Genomic DNA, 22,910 nt, shown 5'->3' on the forward strand with positions numbered 1-22,910 from the left:
TAACAAGTAAAATTGGGAACATTTATATATATATATATATATAAATTAAATAATACATTGTTTAATTTGAGGATTTTTTTATACTGATATTTTCTCTAAGTGTTGTAGCAATTTGATCAAAGTCAGCCCCCCAATTTCTTGAGAGTACAGATTCATTTATGAATAAAAATGCTACTCATTTTGAGAAAAAAAAGAAATAGATCCCTGTTCTGGGGCAAAAATATCTTGGTTAACTGAAAGCTTCCCAATGTACCAAATCCTATAGTAATAATATTGTAATAAAATTCAGCAAATTTTCACATCAAAGAATATCATGTGATACATTTTGCAAGACAAACTTCATACAGAAAATATTGCACAGCTTTATCATTAATTTATGTATAAGAGATCAGAAAACCAGATACAAAGTAGACCATGTTCAAGAAGTAGACTCTGCCTGGTGGTTCATTTTATGCACTCAAAATTCCAAAAAGGCAAGTAATCACCTGTAGATTCTTTACAAAAACCTTTATTCAAGATACTGTACATCTGAGGCTTGCATGCATGCTTGTAATTACAATAAGATTCATACTTGCAACTGCATTTATTCCTTAGCTGGAAATTATTCTATTCTACATTAAAATGAGTATTCAATGTCTTATATTATAAAAAGGTTACATGTCCCACTGTTTTGTTCTTCTTTTCTTCTCTGTGCACCATGTAAACCATCATGTGACTAACACAGTATAGTTAACGTTTTGAAATGCTATATCATGAGTGTTCATGTTTGGTTCTCATGGGTTTATTCATGTGCATAGTAGAAATGCTTTTTGTTTTTACTTTATTTGCGGAGACTGCAGTGATGAAGCAAGAGATTTCATTTTACTTGTGGAATGCTTTTTGCATCGTTTAAACAATGGCGATACGCATTACTGGAAGAGTTGTCATTTCCAGTTGTAATTGATTTGCATGGCTGCCATAGTGTAACATGTAAAATCACAGCAGCAGGGAAATATGGGAACAAGCAAGTCACCACTGTGCTTAATCTGAGTTTGTTTGTTCCTCATATTTTAAAGTTTAAGATCCCACTTGTCAGCTGGGATCATGGACTTTCTGATCCATTAACTACCCCCAACCCTTTCACTTTCTAGAAGCACCGGTAAGATGCACTGAATTTACTGGAAAATATTTTTGCCCTTCAGGGTTATGAAGACTGCAGGAAACTCTATTTTGGCTATTCCTGCTGAGGGTTAAAGAAAAGAGATGTTTCAGCATATGTTAAATACCTTAAAAGAGAAGTGGATGTGGATCACTGTCACTTTCTGCTACTGACATGTTCGTCACTCCACAAAGTTTCCCACTTTGTTCCAAAAATCATCCTATTTCCCACACATTCTTAAATACCCAAACGGATCCTGAACTTTTCAATACTGAGTCACCCTGACCCAGTTTTTCCTAAATATGCAGTCCTAATCTGTTTGATATTACTGCTTCTTAGTAACATGCCAGAATTATATTTGATGTAGCAGGAGTCAAAGTGTCACTGCTTGGTTCCATTTGGGGGGAAGCTCTGGTAACAGTCAAGTTGCACAATTAAGGCAGGTTGAAGAAGTTGTAAACTATTTAAGTACAATTTCTGTAGCTGTATGGTTTATTACCAGGGAGTTCAGAACACTTCCTAGCCAGAACTCAGGCACTCCCACTAATCTGGCACAGAACTGTGCAGGAAAAGGAGAGAGATGAGCATTGTGAAACATTCTGTTTCACTAATTTTATTTAAATACCAAAATTCTCTGTAGAAACAATAGCAGGAACTATTAAAATAGGGTGATACCAGAAGTGCTCTGATGTAGTTGCACCTTTAACATTTTAGACAGCTCCCATGTCCTGTGATGATGGACTTAGTTGAAATAATGGCATAGATAACATAGTTTCAGCCAAGCACATCTTCTTTTCCAGGTAGCACTGCCTTTCACTTCCCTCAGAGCTTCACGTTCACCTGTTTGTTCAAGTTTCTGCACCATAGCTGAAATATTTTTCTGTGACTTCATAGTTGGCTACTTGGAGACATTTCAACCACTTCCCCTCTGATGAAAGAATTCACTGAGAAAGTCTTTGGCAGCTAGCAGCAGTACATCTGAGAGGAAGCATGTGCCACTGTCAACTTCTCAAATTAGAGCTGAAACCTAAGCACACACTTCTGGGTGGAGTACAAGGAGGAGACCGTGAGGGAAATCAGAATTGCCTGAGATGACCAAAGAAAGAAATGGCAACGGATGGTGGCTGAATTCCAAGCAATGAGAGGTTGTTCTTCCAAAACATTGCACACAATAAATGGAAATTAAAAGAAAACCCAGGAGATATGCATTCCCATTTTTCTAATTCATGCTTACTTTGGTTTTGTCTCATTCCATGTCAGTTTATAAATAGCAAGAACTATAGGGCATAAAGCAATTGTTTCATGTAGTAATCCAGCAGGACTTTTACTCCTCTGAGTTTCACAGTTTTAATGTAGATAAATGACAAAAGAGTTGATAACAACATCCTTAATGGAAAAACACTAAAAATCCAGAAGTACAGACATGAGATACAAAATATCCTTCAGCACAGGATTTGAAGAAGGGAGGACAAATACTAGTAAACAAGAAGTTTCTGTTTAAACTGAGTATGACGTATACGGAACGGGGTAACTTACACTGGGATTTGAATCCACGATCTCCAGTTTATCAGACTGGATTAGTTATTTTCTACTTCAAACCAGGAAAAGGACATCAAAAGGGATATCCTTTTCTGGCCTCCTCCAATGGTAGTGCAGAATCACGTGAAAAAATCACAATCTCCCAAGTAACCAGATTTAAGAAGTACTGTGTGAAATTTAAAATTGGTGCTCTAAACTGCAACTGGAAAAATGAGCAGAGCAAGTGAATTTGCAAAGCAGAGATCATTGGAAATACAAGTTGCAGCTTTCAAATGACAGCAAGAGGTAATGACGTGTAAAAGGTATTACAAGCTAGTTACATGGCAGCCAAAACACAGATCATTTGTAGATTTAGAAACGAGTGCAATCATCTCAACCAACGCAAATGAACAGGTCCCTGGCTGAAAGAGCTATGACAGCTGAACTCCAGGAACAATTAGGCTCTTAATAGGAACCCTAAAGTTACCTGGAATTTTTTAGAAGCCAAGAGATACTACAAAATCTAACTTCTCTTCAGTGTGGGGGTTTTGAGTCTTTTTGTTTTGTTGTCTTTGATATTTTTGTAAGAGAGACATCAGAGTGAATGTCAGAAAAGACTTCCTAAAGACTCAGTGGAAATTATTGGTTTCCTCTTTCTTTCCTGTCTCCTCCCTCTTCCAAATAAATGACTGTTTTTAAAATAATCTCCCTTCCTTGTAAGCTGTGTTGCTTTTCTGACTCATATTTTTCTCTTTGCCTCATGCATATTCTCCACTGTTTTTCCTGATAAGAGTTTTGATCTTGCCCTGCAAGCTGTGAAGTTGTGCGTGGTCTTTACGCATTTATGAAGGATGTGGGTGATCTGAGTTACAACAGACATTGAAAAAGAAATCCAGAAATTATTTAAAATACAATATTTTAAAATAAAATACAGATACAACCATACATGTTCTCTAAACTCTACCTACCAAGACAATCTGGGAAAGCTTTGTTTCTAGGAACACCAAATCTTATTAGTGCAAGTTATAGTTCTTGCTTCTGCTCTTAAAAACTAATTTAATCTTTCTTAATGTCTTTTACTATTAAAAAATATCTGTGATTCTTAAACTATGCCCATGCTGTTGTTGGAATTAAGTTATGCCAAAGTATATATTTATTAAAGCTCATAAATAGAGAAACTCATGTTAGTAGTTTCAATCTTCATGAACCTTGTGCTTTACATAATCCTAACCATGATGTTCTTTGTCTTACCAGCAAAGGTCAAAGGAAGCATCAGCAACTGATGCAGACAAAATGCTATAAGGATATTATACTTGGCAACAGGTTTTTGCATCATTGGATTATACTGATAATTAACAAAAAAATACTCAGAACCTTAATATCATCAGGCAAGCCATCAAGTTTCTAATCACATGTGGATATTGATTTCAAGTTTCAAATCAGTCCATGTTTTGAGACTAATTTAGGAACTATTACACTTGAAAAACAACAAATTGGGTAGAAGTACCCTAAGTCCCAGTTTGCTTATTTAACTAGGCACTCATGCATTCCTGCCAGATCTGGTTTTCATGAAAGTCAATTTATTTGTTCATTATGTGATATTTGAAACCATTCAAGCAATTGTGAGATGGGATTAAAGTCTCCTCTGAAATGTTTCACAGATTGGAATATTTTGGTCATTTTTGGAGGCAACATAAGACATGGTGATAAGGTGTGAAAATTGAAACATTAAAGCCACTTTATTGATAACATCGTAATTTTTCTATGCTGGTACTTTGTAAGGATTTTTTTTATTAGGAGGAATGGCCCTGACTTATTTAGAACTTGTGGATGTGGAAGACTGAAATTTAAGCCATTTCCAAAAGAAAATTATCTGATAGCATTAGCTCTGTTCCCCTGTCAAACAAAATTCCATTAACCAGCTGAAATGGGACTTAATAACAATCACGTAAACCAATTAGTCTCAATTTATAACTCCATTAGGAGTGTTATTCATCACCACATGGCTTCATAGAACTGTGCTTCCTTCTGACATTAGGCAGATTAAATAACAAATACGGCCTGGGGTGCTAAACAAAAATGTAAATGCAGATTGCCTAAGAAAAATTTACTTCTCTGAAAACAGATAATTTTAAAATCTCATACTTACACATTCAGAAAAGATATTCTAGACTTGAAAACCAAAATATATTCATCTTTAAAAGTCTAGACAGCAGCATGCTTTCACAATATTTAAGATCAGATGGATATCTAAATCATCTGAATGTTGCCTAAATCACATGCCATTCACTCAGCTACCAATGTACTGATCCTAATAACATTAACAAATTTTAGACATGAAAGCATTTGTTCTTCAGCAGAATAACGGTTTTTGTTACTTCCTGACTTGTAAAGGCACTAATGCCTGTAGTCTATAATTTAATTGCTGTAATTACTCCAACTAAAACTTGTTGATGGCAATTATAGCATATAATGGAAAATCTCAAAATAATTGTGATAACAGTGTGAAGCCACATACATGATGTTCTGAAGTGATCTATTCATGAGGAATAACTAAAGGCTATAGACATTTTCATTGCACTCCTCTGGGAGTGTTAGTATATATTTCCGTATTTTATAGATTCTTAGAATATCTAGATGAGTCGTAATTCCACCAATAAATATTACTTATGCAAACAAACTGACAGTCTCAGATGAACAAAAGGGAAACTAAGAACTAGAACTGTGAATACTGATGGTTTGATAAGATCAGAATTTTAACGCAAACTGTCCTGCTTTCATTCTTATGTTCTAGAGAGATGTATCTAACAAAAAGCTTTAACCTTGTGAACTTTCTTGAAGCTTGGGACAAGCAAGCATAGATTTTCACCTTCATTGAAACCTCTACAAAGTAGAGATTTCTTTGACCTGTTCCCCTCAGGTGGCCAAAACCACTTGTTGTAGTTGAATTTCTGCTGTGATCTCTTCCCAAACGGCAGTTCTTGAGTAGAGATACAAATGTGCTCTACATGTCTATTCTACATGCAGATAAGCTTCGCATTTGGCATGTATAGGATTCACTGCATGAGAACTGACCATGCATCTACAATGATCTCAATAAAAACACAATACCCCTCCATGCCTTTCCAAGCAGTTGTACATCCAGGAGCAGTACAAAGGCCTGAAAGAGATCTTTGGGAAGAAAATTTCCTCAGAAGAATTTGAGTTTTGAGATAAAAAGCAGAGTTTGTGGAAAAAAGAGATTTCTAGTGAGAATAATCTCCATGAAGGCCTTAGTAATGGAAAATATATAAAGACATTGCTGATTAATTATTTTATTTTAGTTAAGGTCTGATAATTATTGCAACAGGGATGACCATGGGCTGTTTCCTTTGGGGTAGATGCCTTCGATAGGAAATGGGTCTGCAAATTTTTCTCTGGGTTTCTCTTTCTAGTCTCCAGCCATAATTCAGCAATCTTTCAAACCAAAATGAAGGCAGGTACTCTTCAAGCAAAGGTGCTGCCATTAGTGTAACTGCTATGAAATAGTTGGCTTTGACATTTAGAAATGTGGGAAACTGATAAGAAATGTGAATGAACACATTCATCATATTTAAACTCTTCTTTGCATCTCCTTTACTGGTTTTCTTACAGATACTTGAAATACTGTTATCGGTTAGAGTCTGACTTTTCATCAGGTGCAAATGGAAACCACAAGTTCACTGTCCCACTTATCAAAATGTGTGAGAACTTATTTCTCTGAATGGAGTCAGCCTTGAGGAGGCTTTTACTGTCTTTCAAAGTCATGATGTTCTGAGAGATGACAAAGACCTCAGAGCTGTGTAAAACTAGCTCTTTTTTTTTAGAATACAATGTCATCACATCTTCTAAGAAGACAGATAGCTGTAGGAATCTAATTGCAGTAAGAATAAAACATATTTAAATGAAATGGGTTTATTCTTCACATTTGGACTGTCCAAGAATCTTAAAAATGAAGAACAGATATGAGACGTTTAAAGTATCTAAAATTATTGCATTCTCCAGTTAAGCTTCTACCAATCCTTAGGACATAGTTGGTTACTCCTCATCGCCTCCATCATCCTCCCTTGTGCTCACCTATGAAGAGCCAACCCTTTTTCAGACAAAACAGATATACTCCTCTGTATACTGCAGTGATCCATACAAGTTTATGGAACTGCACTGTTGCTATCTTAAAAACATCATCTAATCTGATTTTTAAGCACAAGTAAGCACTAATAGGGTATAATGTCAGATTGCCTCAGACTTGTGCAACTATTTACTTGTAGAGGAAGTATGCCTTTACCTCAATTTATTTCTCACTCCCATGCCAGTTTAAGGAGCAATTCAGGCTCTTTAACTCTTCTCAAAGTAGCAAAAGAAAACACTCCACAGAAGCATTTGGATAAAATTAGAAATGGAAACACAAATACTATTCAAAACTACATGTAGCAGCACAAAAGCACGTAAAATACAAAGAAATCCATAGGCCATGGTTGTCCAAGAACTCCTTAGGCCAAAGCTTCCACAAACCTCTCTCCAAATCAGGCCAAAATCCCAGGCCCAAATGCTTCCCCCCTCCCTCATTACTATGCCTCTCTGCACCCCACCATACTCGAGTAACACAGATACCAACTCAGCAAGCTGACTCCAGGACAAGCCGACTCCAGGACAAGCCAACTCCAGGACAAGCCAACTCCAGTACAAGCCAGGCCGCTCAGGCCCAACTGGCAGCATGAGCAAGGCCGAGCCAGGCCTCACTGCCCCACACCAAACCCAAGCTAAGGCTTTGGCATCCTCCCCGGAGCAGAGAGGGAGGGGGAAAAATAGAGAAAACAAAACCTACTTTTGCTGTTTCTCTCCTCCTGAAAGTTCCTGTTCAGTTCTCCTTTTAGACTACAACGAACTGATGCTTCTTTGTGTAAAGACTCACTTCTGAAGGAGATTGTTAGGAGTAGTTCCAGGCAAGGTTGGACGTGGCACTTGGTGCCATGGTCTGGCCTTGAGCTCTGTGGTGAAGGGTTGGACTTGATGATCTGTGAGGTCTCTTCCAACCCTGATGATAATGTGATACTGTGAGTAATCCAGGAATATGGTTGGCCCAGACAGCCGACCATGTCCTGGGCTGCAGCAAGAGCAGTGCGGCCAGCAGGGCAAGGCAGGGGATTCTCCTCCTTTACTATGCTCTCATCAAACCCCACCTGGAGTACTGTGTGCAGGTCCTGGAGCCTCCAACATCAGAAGGACATGGAACTGTTGGAGCAAATCCAGATGAGGGGCACAAAGATGCTCAGAGGGCTGGAGCAGCTCTGCTATGAGGACAGGCTGCATGAGTTGTGGCTCTGCAGCCTGGAGAAGAGAAGGCTCCCAGGAAACACTGGAGTGGCCTTCCGGTGTCTGAAGGGGACCTACAGGAGGGCTGGGGAGGGACTACTTGCAAGTTCTTGTAAGGATAGGACAAGGAGTAATGGGTTTAAACTGGCAGAGAGGAGATTTAAAGTAGGTGTTAGGAAGAAGTTCTTTCCAGTGAGGGTGGTGAGACACTGGCACAGCTTGCCCAGGAGGTTGTGGCTGCTCCCTCCCTGGAGGTGTTCAAGGCCAAGTTGGATGAGGCCTTGAGCGACCTGTTCTAGTGGGAGGTGTCCCTGACTATGGCAGGGGGTTGGAACTGGATGAGCTTTGAGGTCTCTCCCAACCCAAACCATTCTATGATTCTATGATTCTATGATCCATATAATTGTTTGAATACAAAGTATTCATTTATTACTATTTTCTGCAATATTAATAAATAATTAACATTCTTTTGAAGTAACATGAGACAGACACCTCTCAATTAATACTTTTCCTGGACTTTGTCAAAAAAAAAGCTAAGACAGTTCTGGTAAATCACCATTAATTGTAATCAATAATAATTTGAGCAGAAGAAAATGTAACCACAATATTTTTTTTCCTGGTGTTACTTCAGCTATAGATATGAATAATGATACACTTGAGGTGAGAACTACAATTTGTTCTTTGGGCTTGTTCCCAAAGTGCATAACACCACTAAAGATTCTATTTTCCTTTTTGTTATACTTTGGAACAAGCTGAGTGATGCCAATTGAGAGACTCTTTTTTCCCCTATGCTTTGGAAAAAATGTCTTAAAATATAAAAATGCAATTAGCCCAGTTTTAATTTGGCAATATTGAGATCAAAAAATCACACCTAATAAGACAAAAAATTGGACCTAACATACCAACAGGCACTCTACATTTTGGATCTTAGAAATCAGTGGGCACATCCCAGCCATTCATTATGTTTGCCAAAAAGGTAACTGGTCTATTTACTATTTTTCTCAAGACAATGAAGAAAACCAAGAGCCTTCCTAAAAGGTGAGAAATTTTAGATATTTTTAAGAGACAGCAGATATTAAATATTTTTAACAGACAACAGGTCAAATAAAGCAATGGATTTTCACTTAGATAGTTAACTGGCTTATAGATAAACTGCACAGCTTTCTGTTAGTGGATTTCTCATTCAGGAAGAATTTATTGCGTAGCAGTGATGAATGGTCTCAAATTTATATATATTACTATTTTACTTTATATGATGATGCATTTCCATGACTCATTACTGGACAGATTGTGGCAACATTTTTTCTTTAAAATGCTGGTTTAATTCCTTCTGAAACAGGTTATTTCCTTTATTTTTTTGATAGTGGAAATGTGTAACAGGCTAGCATGAAGTAAACCACTGCCACATCTACATTGGATGAGTCATCTCCGTCAAACCTTATGCTCCTTCATACACTCTGCTCCTCCATTATACAAGGTCTTTGGGCCTTTTCTGGACTCCACTAATTGCCTAGGACCTATTTTCCCAATGCATTGGACAACCTTCTTTGCAGCTACCTGAACAGAATGTTACAGCCAGGGGATCCAGCTCCAAAAGTTGCTGGTTTGAAAGTGACAGGTGTGAAATCTGCACTTGCTGTATGTCTTTTTCTTTGACAATCTGCTCAGTTGAAAACAGTTCCTAAATAGAAGAGAGAGTGAGCCTGGGGCTCCTGATGTATAGGATAAACCCCTTTTCCCTGCAGCTTCAGCCCGTATAGGAATGAGGAAGAAGAAATAGAGGAAAAAGCAGAAGGTTTAGGGGTCCAGTTGTGTAGTGATAGCATCTGATGCAAGTCCAGCATCTTAAGGAAGAAATTATGGTCTGTACTGTACAGAGTACTGTGATACTGTGAGTACTTCTTATAATAACTCATAATAGTTAAATTAATGTTATGTCTTAAAGTCATGTTTTGAATCTTAACTTTCCTCCTGTAGACCTAGGACAATTAGGCATCCTATGGAGCAATAAACCCACCTGACTTGACCCATGGGTTAAAATTTAGATTTAAACATTTAGATTTTGTCAAAAATAACTTGCCTGGAAAACAAGTGTTTGCTGTTATATTTAGTTATGCAGAAACAATAGAGCAAGAGTGGAATGACAAACAGAGGAATGCTTTCTTACTCTTGTAGTGAATATTCTCTGGTTTCTCTAAATCAGCCTGTGCTCAGACTCTGAGCCAGCAACAACTGAAGTTTACAGACCATCTTCACTGGAATCTGTTTCTCTGGGCTCTTGAAATGTTGCTACCTAATTCCTGTAGGTCTAAATATAAATTATGTAGTAACAGCCACTGAGAAATTGAGCCGAGGCTGAATAATACCTAAATTTAGCAACAATAAAAACATATCTGACTAATCCAGTTGATCTTGACAAATTCTGGGGAAATATTAGTAAGCACTTTTGTAGAGACTAGTTTGAAGCACTTCCATTCCTTGACACCCACACTGCTAGAAATACAAAATACCATTCTGTTTGTGGTGAGCCTGATTTTTTAGCAACAAAATTTAGAACAAACTCTCATCTCCCATAATAGAGACAAAGTTTGTGAACCTACTGAACATCCTCTTTTCTAAGTATAACAAGGCAACATCTACCTACAGTGTTTTGTATGGTTTTTTGTATGGTTTAGGTATTCTGACTTGGTATATCTCGATTGCCTTGGTGGGAAAATCCAAAACAAAATTCCCAAACAATAAACTTCCAAAGACTGTGTTTGAGATGTGCTTTAATCCTGATTTAGATGTATTTTGCTATGATCTGTGAACAGCTCAGAGTTTTATCCTTTAATGAGCTGTTTTAAAGCATTTTCCCACATATTTTATTTTACTTTGAAATGAAGACCTTCAATTCCTGACCCCAGATCTCATCAAAATAATACTTACCCAGTACTGGCCAGTGAATGACAATACTGAACGTTGTTCATAGAAGAAGATGGCCGTACTTTGCTGTCATTATCTTCAGTTTTATCTTTTTAATTTCCTGTGTGTGCAATGAAAATCCAAAGATCTGACAACAGTGATATAAAAGATTAAATCCCCAGTGGCTGTTAGAGATATTGCAGTTATAAAACTTCAGAACAGACACTCATTCTCACTGACTGAGCTAATATTTTCTTTTCTTTTTACGGATACATCTATGTGGTCTACAGAATGGATGTTTCTAAAACTCAGGTACAAATATCTCTATTAACATTTCTCTGGTTGGATCAGTAATGGAGAAAGTACAATCATGCAAGGATTTGCATTTGTGATGGTTGTGTCATTCCTACCCAAAATTCACAGCCCAAGAACCACATAAGACACAGTTACACCTTTGTCATATACATATTTGTAAATAAAATGATCAATAAAGAATTTAATCAAAATAAGGGTGTTTACGCCTTTTTTTTTAAACTTCAAAGTGCTAATAAGTTTACTTTGCTACATCTGGCAAAGTGGTTCCATAGTCAAGGTCAATAAAGTAATTTACTTAACTTGGAACATGAAGTAAATGTATGTCTAAGTTCTTATTTGACAATCTACAGTACTTATTATGTAGCTATTATCTAACCATTCTCATGCTGTCCTTATTGAAAGTTTATGATCTTGTATAAAGTTGCAGCAATTTTCAGTCCATTCTTTCTGGACTTTGACTGATTCATAGTGATGTGTTAATGGTTTAGGTATTTATAGCAACAAGCTAAAAGAAAATGCAGAAAAATTGTAGTGGATTGCCATAGCATAACAGTAATATGGAAGTTCCTGTCTGAATTTGGGCTTTATCAATGCTAGAGAAGCTTAGTGTTTCCTGCTACTGAGTGCTGATGGCCTTAATTTCATCCTCCTCAGGCCTGCTAATTAATTTAGCAAAACTCTCTGAATTTTTCATTCCTTCTTCACTTAAATATCGCACCTCAGTTATGACACTTGTAACCTCATAATCCAATTTTTTTTTACATATGTACACCTAATTACACACAGTCTTGCCCATATTATTGCCCTGTTGGTACCCTTATCTTTTCACATTGAAAATTAGTGATTTATGCCCAGTTTCTTCATGCTTTAATATATAGCTAGAGTTTTTCTCTCCTTTTTGTGGAAACATAGCTGTGAGTGATTTCTACAGAAGGATTTAAAGCACCTTAACATATGGCAACTACTTTCTTAATTATTCCCTGCATTTTTTTATTTCCTCAAAAGAGCTTGTTGGAAAGAAATAGTTTTCCTTTGCAGTTTTTATAGATCTCTCGGTGGTCTGTAAATGTTCTTCTAAAAAATAATTTTTCCTTAGCAAGTACCTCATTATGAAGCAAAACTTGTCAGTGAATAAGTTATTCATCTTAGTGCCATTTTTCAGAGGTTTATGCAACAGAGTAAAATTCTCACCTTTCCAGACAGCACTTAATCAGAGCATTTTGAGAGTGAAGCAAGGCTCAGGACTTTCAGACGGTTATTAAGGAATCCTGATGACTTGCCGCAATAATTCACTGCATGTTGTTTTGCCAGTATCATTTGTTATACCATATTTTCATTCACTTGTAGTAGCAACGTCACTCACTATAAATTTCATGCCTCAAAGAGAGCACATAGCATAAAATTATCTGAAATGCAGTGAAATAGTACCAAAAGATGTGTAAGATCAAGGCTTTCCATACAATACAGTAGCTTGCAAAGTTAAATTAAGGGAACTCTTTCTCAGTGTGGAGATATCTCATAAGTGTACCTACATTTTTCTTTGAGTCTGGCTTTTTTAACTTCTAGCTTTGTACAATTTAGTACTGCTACAGAATACTTCACTAAGATGTCTCTTTCTAATAATGAACCAAAAAATACTATCTGGTTTTCTAAAAGCAATTAGAGAAAGAAAGGTGGAGGTTGAGGGCTAATCATAGAATCATAGAATTAACAAGGTTGGAAGAGACCATCCAGTCCAACCTATCACCCAGCCCTCTCCAATCAACTAGGCCATGATACTAACTGCCTCATCCGCTCTTTTCTTGAACACCTCCAGGGATTGTGATTTCACCACCCCCCTGGGCAGCCCATTCCAGTGGCAAATGAGAGCTCTGTTAGCACACAATGCAAACAGTAAGTTTGTTCCAAAATGTAGAAAAAATTATATACCTTCAAGATGAAAACAAGTAGTAAGGATGCTGATGGTGAAGCAGTAGTCTCTTCATATGACAAGTCTGAGGCTGATTTAATAGCTTAGAGGGGACTCAACCACCAAACCACTGAAACCACAGAAATTAAACTACCATGTTCATGCAAATATAAAGACCGGAAATCAAACCCAGTTCAGAAACAATACATTCTGGAAAAATGAAAGGCACTGAATGGCAGTAATGAGCAATTAATTTGCCAGAGTTCAACCACTCCCTCTTTATTTTTATTCCAAGAAGACAAGGGTCACATCAGGAATATTTCTTAGGAAGGACTTCTCAGGAGTGAGTATGATCAGGTGAAAAAGGTGACTGAAAATGTTTTCTGGAGGGACCTTCAGTCAGGCGACAGCCATATAGCAGCTCTGACAGCATCTTCCAGGAAGCTCAGAATACACAGAGCCTTGCTGACATTCAGAATATAAAGCAAGAAAGGAAGGGCTCAGCTGGTCTGCTCTCATCATTCCTGAAGTATCATTCTGATTAACAAAACAATTGTAAAGGTAGTGTTCTCATACCATGTCCTCATCTCTATTATAACAGCTCTTCATCTTTTTGCTGAAGGCTGACTTAAAAAAAACCCAACATTTTATTGCTTAACAATGTCTTCACAGCTCTTAAATGTGTCCCTATACACTGCCCCATTATCTCTTAGGCTTCCAGTGGAATATCAAAATAATATTGACAATATATCTGAATATTTTAGCTGGGCTTTATTTCGCTTACTTCCCATAACTTCGTCTTCTATCTTCTGTAACTTGGATTCCTTTTCTCTTGTTTCTGTGTCTTTTCCCATTCCCTTCCTCACCACTCAACCTTCAAGAAACATTTTTTTCCCATTTCTTCTTCAATATTACATTATTGATTGCTGTATTGTCCTAGACTTAAATCTATATGACTGTTTTATAATTTAGAATTTTATATTGCTGGAAACATTCTTTGCAAACTCGACTTATTTGTCACCAAGTCTTTCTTTCTCCACATGAGTCAAAACCACTTGCAAAATCAGATTATTGAAAAGTCTCAGTCTGTTCCCTTTGCTACCTGGTTACAATATATTGTCTTCTGCTTGACTGAACATATGGTTTTTTTTTTCACTAAGTAGATTAGAAAGTCTAGTGAATGAAAAATTCAGTACATGAATCTGTGTGACAAGATGTTATTCAAAAAAAGGATGTTGATTATTTTCATGCCACTCATCTGAACAAAAAATAGTTGTGAACCTGTTGAGGACATATAAACTTACAAGTTCAGGAAGGCACCAGGAGAGAAAAGAAGAAAACATGGTCATAGCCAAACTCAAGATTCTGCTACAGGCAGGAATTGTATGTAACTGGAATATCTTTCAAGAAAGCGGCTGCAGAGAGATGGGCAAACAGGACCTCACAGCTCAGTCTAACTTCCAACAAAATCCCTGCAAGCTTTCTTAATAGGCACTAAGAGTTCCCTTGGAAGGTCAAGTTTTACAATATTTTTCTATGAAAGTCAGCTAATCCTCAATGAGGAACTGAAAATGTGGCTCCCCAAACACACAGATTTTAATACATACTCATCTTGCTATTCTGTACTTTTATTGCTCACTGATGGTGACTAAGGAATAGTAATCCCATACAGATATAATGGGAAATGGCTTGAACCTTTCCTCAAATTCAAGACCTTTTGTCAATTTTCATGAACTACAAGGTTTTGGCAAGGACTGTGTCAGAAATAACACAAAATATATTGGTTCCCACAGTATTGCCAGTCTATTTTTCAAGTCAAATAGGTTTGATTAAATTCAAATAAATTTTGCATGAATGTTCTAATCTGAAGATGAGTCTGATGAATGATGAAGCACTGACTGAACTTCTCAGAATCAACCGTTCTGTGCACCTATTATTGCAGTTTGTTTCTTGTTTTAGTAAGAGACCAGAAAAAATATGACAAGCAGTGATGACATGAAATATGGGTATTTATTTACCCATGTGAACCTGACTTTGCAAAATGATATGGAGATAGATGCTTTGGATGACAAAGTCAGGCAGGAATATATAGGAAGAACAATAACTCTTCCATCCTGTAGGTCTCTTGCAGACACACATGAATAAATAAATGGTAAGTATGATGATGCTTTATGAACTACATGTGGGAAAGAGGGGATAGGATGATAAACTACAGTCTTGGCTTTCCTCTAACATATTAGTATTATGACACCATGCTCAGCAATAAAAGCAATGCACTTTTTTCCTCTATTAAGATGGAATGAGGGCTTTAATCATGCTGCTTTCAGAAAATGTGCTTGGGATGACAAAGTTTGTGTTGCTTGGTGCAATATATTTGTTGCCAAAGTAAATTTCAATTTGTAGATGCAGAGACTAGAAAGTAATCAGTGGGTCCTTGCACACGCTCAGCATTCTGTCTACATGAGCAAAAACCTCCAGTGCAACTGAGATGGAAAGAATTGGCTAGATATTTTTGATCATTGCTATGAGTAATGCTTCCAATTTACCAGAAGTATCCCTCTTCCAAACACCCTGAGTCAGGGCACATGGTCTTAGTTTGCAAATTCTAGTTACAGAGAAGTTTGTGCTCAAGGGTATGTGAGGGGAATATTCAAAGAGCTATGAAAGCTATCAAGTGGGGACAAATAACTGGAGCACATGTGTACCCCTGAATGTCAGAGAAGAAGACTTGCTCTTCACTAGTTGGCTGTTGACCATCATCTGAGACAGATGATTCATCCTTTTCAAGTGCTACTATGGAATCTTTACATTCTAAAATTGTATCTGCACCACACTGATCAAAAAGTCCCTTTTGCTAGGTCTTTAACCACCCAGGATGTTCCCATAACAGCAGCCTTAGACTCCACTGTTTCCATCTTTACATTAGCTATGCTGACCATTGTGCTAAGTAAATTTGAGGTGATTCCCATCATAATTTCAACCCAGGCACTCTCTTCCTCTACTACCACTTGGAATTTTCCAAGTTAAGGATAGGAAAGAACCACAGGGTGTATTTGTTGTGGTTCTCTTGTGTTTTAGTGTATTTATCTCAGCCAGAAGAAAATTGCAGAAATAAAGTAAAAATTAATTTATAGGCAAAATCTAAACCAATTTAATTATTAACAACAACAAAAAAAAAAAAAAAAAAAAAGAAGGAAAATGCCAAATGCAAGCAAACAAACAAATAAAAAACTTTTAATATGGTTCTGTGGTTCAGACAGGAGACAGGGAGTTGTTCTTGGCACTTTTGTGTCTTTTTTTCTGAGAACTTGATGGGAAATATAGCTCAACTATGCATTTAAGTCACAGCATATTGTAGAGGGTGCAGAGGTGAGTCATTTGTTAAGTTTCAGTCCTGGATTAAAGCAACCACATACACTGGGTTTATGAGGTCAATTCCATTTTTTCTTCACGTCTCTGCATTTCTGGAATGCTTGAAAATGTCTTGTTTTTCATGTAATCATAGAAAACACTTGGATTTTGCTAGAAGCTAAACCACTTGAGCTGTATTGAGAGTTTTCTTTGGACAAGATTTATCAAAAAAAATGGCTAGTGAATTCAGACACTAGTGTTGATACTGTCTTTTTTCCCATTTTCCAGAGCATGTTCCCATCTCACTATATGATCTCAACTGGGAATCCGATGATTGTTAGACAGTTTGTAAGTGTTAACACTGTTTTTGCCAAGTGCAATTATCTCTGAGGAATCAATACGTAAGGTACTCAACACTTCTTGGTCTGGAGGGAGGGAAAAATAAAAAAACCAAACCACAGATTCTCTTAAAGCTGCTTTGGTTTTTTGAGGGAGGTTTATTGTCGTTGTTGTTAGCTTGTGGGGTTTTTTTTGTTGTTGTTGTTGGTTGTTTGTTTTGAGTTTTTTTCCTCACAGAATGAATGCAGAAGTAATGAACTTATTTACTATATCCTGAAAAAGTCATTGCTGTTATGCTGACTGCTATTTATTTTTTATTGCAGCAGTGTCTAGAGGCCCTAATCAGGAATCAGCATGGGATATAACAGGTGGCTATTAACAGATGGGGAAAATACAAATCAACAGCAAGACAATTAAGCTTGACATGGTCAAGTACAGTCTCAGTACAACGGATCAGCCATTGCCACATCGAAATACAGAAAATTGCCATACTCCTCTTCCTAAATTAGAGTGGCCTCTAACTATTCAGGAAACTGCTTGGAATAAGTTAAGCAAATGCTTAAGGCTAAACCAGTTTAAAGAAACCAGAAATTAATAGAAAGTGAAGAATGTGTCAGTCTGATTTCACAATCTGCCTACAATAAGTATGGGCTCCACTTTCCTCTCCTTGCCAGTGTCTGTACACCACACACAAGCTAGCCTGAGTGCTTACACATTTGCACAGCTTATTGTGGAATGGCCAGTAACAGCACTTTGAGTGTACCATGAGAGCTGTCTGGTTTTGCCTGGAGTGAGGGTAGGACAATATGACAATATAATTTTTTTTTCCTGAAGTGAATTCATTTAAATTGTTCCACAGCGGTTGTTGGCTAAGAGAACAAACACACAAGTTTCTGGGGCTACTGAATGCATGGCAATTAGAAAATGGAAACTTAATAATTAATCTTGGACCCTCATTTCAAATTATTTCAGAAAATATGGGGGTTGATATTCCTTTAGATATGCTCATTATATTCAGCTGCTGACTTGCTTATCTCATCCTACTCATCCAATTTTGCTTTTTGTCATTGTACTCTGAGCTTCTTCTACCTAAACCACTCTTTGCAATGTATGATCAAGGTCTTCTCTGCTTGATGAATGGTTTCAGTGACCTACAGCCTGTCCTCAGCAGATCACGAGTTTGACTCTAATAGAAGAAAAATCTCATACAAAGTGAAGAAAGCACACAGGATGGGTAAACCTGAAGTAGACCAAAGAGTACACCCCATCAAGAAATCTACTGCTGAAGAGAAAGCAAGTATTTCCAAGAGGATACAAAAAAAAAAAAAAAGTGGATATTTTAATTGCTTAAAAACTACTATCAGTAATAAATACTGTTAGCTAAGACAAAAATCTGTTTTAATAATTGACTTTCACTAGAAGTAAAATTTCATCTCCAATAAACATGCAAAAATGAGTAATGTCCATTTTCCAATGTAATCTGACATTTGACAAATGTATTCTGAATTCCTGACGTGAGATAGTTTTAGAAGAAACCTGAAAATTAATTCAAGGTCTTTGAGTCAGATCAAGAATTTCTGTTGGAGGTCATCTATGTGAAAATGATCAGAAACTCAAACATACAGCAAGGTACTTTAATAATTATAGCTTGCTTTATTCGTTTGTTTATTTATAGATGCTCATTTTCCTTGTCATTTTCCCACTCCCAAACTACTCGGAAGTCTTAAATCATGTTATATAGTGTTTTTCTCCATTAAAAAAGGAGTAGCAGTAGGAAGATGGTATGGGCCATTATATTTATAAATGTATTTTGGACTTCAGTCACAGCACCAAATGTCAGACTGTGGAAGATATTTTTGCAGCAGCATCTGGTTCTTCACAGATCTCCAGATGCTGCTATACTGGTGGTTTTGGAGTTGTTTCTGGGTCAGTTATTTTGGGATATGAATTGTCTGACTGTTTTGTCCTGAGAAACTGTTTTCTTTTGATTTAAACTATAATACTTGAGATGTAGATGTATGCTCCTTTATGGAATTGTTTTATACTATACAAAGAAGGTACACATAACTCATGCAGTCTCCTTTTCATGCATTTTGTTTAGAGATATGGCCCATTGTACTGCTGGCACACTTTAGAAAACAGGGATCTGTGACTATTAAACAGCAGCAGCAAAGTGCTTAAACAGCAATGAGACTTACATAGGAATTAGTGTAAAAGCTATTGTGGTCATGCTGCTGGCAAAAATAATGTTATTCTTAGTAATGAAAAAACAGATGATGCTTTAAAATCCAAACCACAAAAAATGTAAAATAAGGTGCTTGCACTCATCTGTGGATTTGGTCCTCAGCAAGGGACTGTGGGCAGTTGCATTTTGTAAGGAAGAGAGCAGAGCAGGAGCATTCAGAGCAGGACTCATGGACAAGGTCAAACGTAATTGGCATAACTCTTTGGCACTTGCAGTACCATATTAATGCCAATGCCAACATGACCTTTAGTGCACAGGAGATCTAACATAAAGATGTACTTATTTCTTTTTTCAAAATGCATTTCAGAAAGATTGCATTCTGCTCACAATTTTAATTTCACAGCTCATCAATAAGGCTATAGAATGTGCTACATATGCTTCAGAAAAGCTGTCTTAGACTGTTTGAGAGACTCTTGTAAAAGTACAGGAATTGCTTAATGTGCATTTCTGTCTGCAAAGCCACATCATTTCATTTGAGTGAGGCCAACAGCAAAAGAGTAAACATGCTTTGTGCCATAAAAGATCTCCTCAATTATCCCAGACTAGAGTTATTGTCCTTATTAATGTTATAATTAAAAATAGCAATGTCTTGGATCTGTTTAGAGGTTAAATACAATCCTAGATCAATGTTATGAAGGGGCAATTAATTAATGTGACATTATATTTGTCCAAAATTAATATTATTTATTAGTTTTGATATTCAAAACTCTCACCACCCTTAGCCATTAATTTTTAATACTTGTTTTTTTGCATAGTCATGGAAACATTATACAGAGGAATAACTAGATCTAGAAGTCAGTTGCAAAAATATATAGCATTAATTGAACTCAATTGAACTGTAAAAGAAGGTTCCTGTGGTCAAATATTGCTCATTCACTAGACTGACATAGAGCCCCTTTTTGCTTATGGCAGAAGGCTATGGTGAAGAGGCTTTAAGTATTTACTCACAAAATTATCTCCTGACTCATGGGACTAGCTACAGCTTCAAACACTACCTAAACACTTTCAGGGAATTCTGTTACTGTCAGCCACTGAGGCTTCTGATTCTTCCCAGGCTTCTGGGGAGTGGAAGCAGACTATCTCTGACCTGGTCCTCTGGACTATCTGTGTATCCAGGGCTCTTCATCTTGGCAGGATACTTTCAGGTGTAGGCAGGATGTCTTGTGATACACAATCTTAGCACTATGCCGTGCTGGCTATGCAGAATGATCCGGTGGAGGCATTTAGAGCCTGTTCCTGGTAAAATCAAGGCAGTAGAGTTTCCAGGCAAACAGGAGAGATAGCTTATAGCTTTAGCATCATGCTGCAGAAGGCAATGGCAGAATCACTGCCAGAAACAGAAAGCAATAGCAGCAGGCAACAGCAGGCACAAATACGTCAGAGCGCAGTTGAGTTACATGCTCAACTCTTTTATCAATACAGCCCAAGACTAATGGACCTTTGGACACACAATAACCAATCAGAATGGCAGCTAGCCAAACACGATCATATTATGTTAAGCCATAGGCTTGCTTTACTGAAATTTGGGAAAAGCATAGGCCTTGCACAAGGCAGGCACAAACTAACCACTTGTTTACATATCACAGGATGTAAACAAGTCTGGGCAAGCCAGAATCGTTAGACTCAGTAATGTGGACTTTGAGTGAAGGAAGGAAAATTTCTTTGGAGTGTTAATTGTTAGAAATAGTAGTGTATCTAACAACGGTTAAGAAACTGATACATTAAAATTCTTATCAGACAGTAGTGCTCACAGAAAAGTTAATTTAGTCAAAGGTATATGATAAATTGATTAAATGTTATCACATGAGCTTCTAGTCCATCTAGGGCTTCAGTGCTTAATCACTGTGATGATTGGGAGAGCTCCATTTAACTATTTCAAAGTCATTAATCTCAAATGCTAATACAAATGTGGCTCCAGCTCACAGTATGTACTTGTATGTATAGGTTCCCACATACATGCACATAGATACCTTTTCTTTATGCTCGCTTAGATCTTGGAAGATTCTGTTTACTTCAAGGTCATTTTGTTCGCACTGAATATTGCAGGTGAAAGGAGATGTGATAGCTCATGGCAATTAGTGTAAGAACATCCAAATTATGCAGCAACAGAGCAACCTGCGCATCAAAAATAGACTCATTTCTCTGTAGCCTTTAACCACACAAAAGCGTAATTCAAATTGCAATCTTGAATGTGCCAATCACATGCTATTTCCCAAGAAAGAAACAATTTGGGGGGAGTGCAATAACGAAGATATTTTCAGAATACCAGACAGAAATAGTTCTGCAAAATACTCTATTCGAGGTTTAATCAATAGCCATTAAAGTTACTGGACAGACTCCAACAGGTTTCTAATGGGCTTTGGATTAGGTCATCAATGAAAGCCCAGTCGATATAGCTTGTATTTGTGAGAGATATGATGATTAGAATCACCAGATTACTTTTTTCTTAAGTAAAAGACAAGATCAGCAACAACTTCTTTTTCTTCTCACAGCCAATCACCCAACATCATTTGTATAATACCATCATGGAAAGTTCAGGCAGGAGTCTATAAGAAAATATCTTGCATTAATTAGATTGTTTCATTCCAAAGAGTAAGGCAGAACACTATGTGATGGTGGCTTAAAGTTCATATTTAATTAAAATATTAATTGTGAGAGAAAAAAACCACAGTCCATAAGAAAAGATAAAGTTAAAATGTATATAAGGAAGATGCACAGAAAATGGCGCGATGAGTATTAACACGGAGATCATAACAAAAGTAGAAACAAAATATTCCTATTTTAATTTCTATCAGATGGTCACACTTTTTTGATACCACAGATTTAAATTCCACATGTCTGAAACCAACAGACTACAGACTCAGTAATTCTCTAGGAAAAAAAAAGAAAAAGTATTCACAGATACAACTTCAGTCTCCAAGGATGGTAAAAATTGATAGTTTCACTGCTGGAATATGTTTAAAGGAAGAATTTGAAAGAGAAATGTGAGGATGAAAGCTACTCTGCCTATAACCCCCAAACCTACAGCAGCAGTACTGTCTATTCTATAAAACCACTCACACATATGCTTTAAGATAAGAATGTATTAAAAGCATTCATGGTCATGGAGGCATAGGTTTGAATGTAATGCCTTTGCTGAACTAGGGGCAGCAAAATGGATAGGAAACTTGTGTCACAGGCAGAAGAAACCTGCAGAAATAATGGCAGTTACATAGAATTTCTATTTAAAAAAAAAAAAAAAAGAAGTGAAAATGCACACTGAGGAAAATAGCATGAGAACAGAGTTGTTCTATTCTGCACTGCTGAAATTCCTTAAATTAATATTAGTTTAGGAACAAGAGATGCCTATCTTCTAATGTAAGCAATAAGATTTGCATGAGGAAAAAGAGGTCAGTTTGAGAACTCATTTAAAACATTAAAATTAAAGCATTTTTTAACCAACTTCCTATTTTTTTATCTTGATGTTTACAACATTAGCCTAATAAGCAATCTTTCATCGCCTCAATTTCCCCATCTGCACACTGAGTCTTGTGGTATTTAGAACCCTGGAAAGTCCTTTACCATCAGCTGACAACAAGATGTCAGAGAGCTTCCCACCACGTGATACTGGCTACGGAGAACATCTGTAGTCTTAATCATAGTGATAAATGCAAGATTTTGAGTTGCTGAGCAAACCAAGTGCAGCATACAATAGGATCACAGTCATTTGTATTCCAGTGACACCCACAACGTGCTAGCCACTGTTCTTACACACACACATATAGACAGACAGGCCTTGAAGGCTGTGTCTTTAGGAAGTGACAGCAGTGCTTTAATGACATGTCAGTAATTTACAGCATCACAGACAACAGCATGATACA

Source organism: Pogoniulus pusillus, chromosome 11 (genome assembly GCF_015220805.1).
Source record: "Pogoniulus pusillus isolate bPogPus1 chromosome 11, bPogPus1.pri, whole genome shotgun sequence".
NCBI classification, from domain to species: domain Eukaryota; kingdom Metazoa; phylum Chordata; class Aves; order Piciformes; family Lybiidae; genus Pogoniulus; species Pogoniulus pusillus.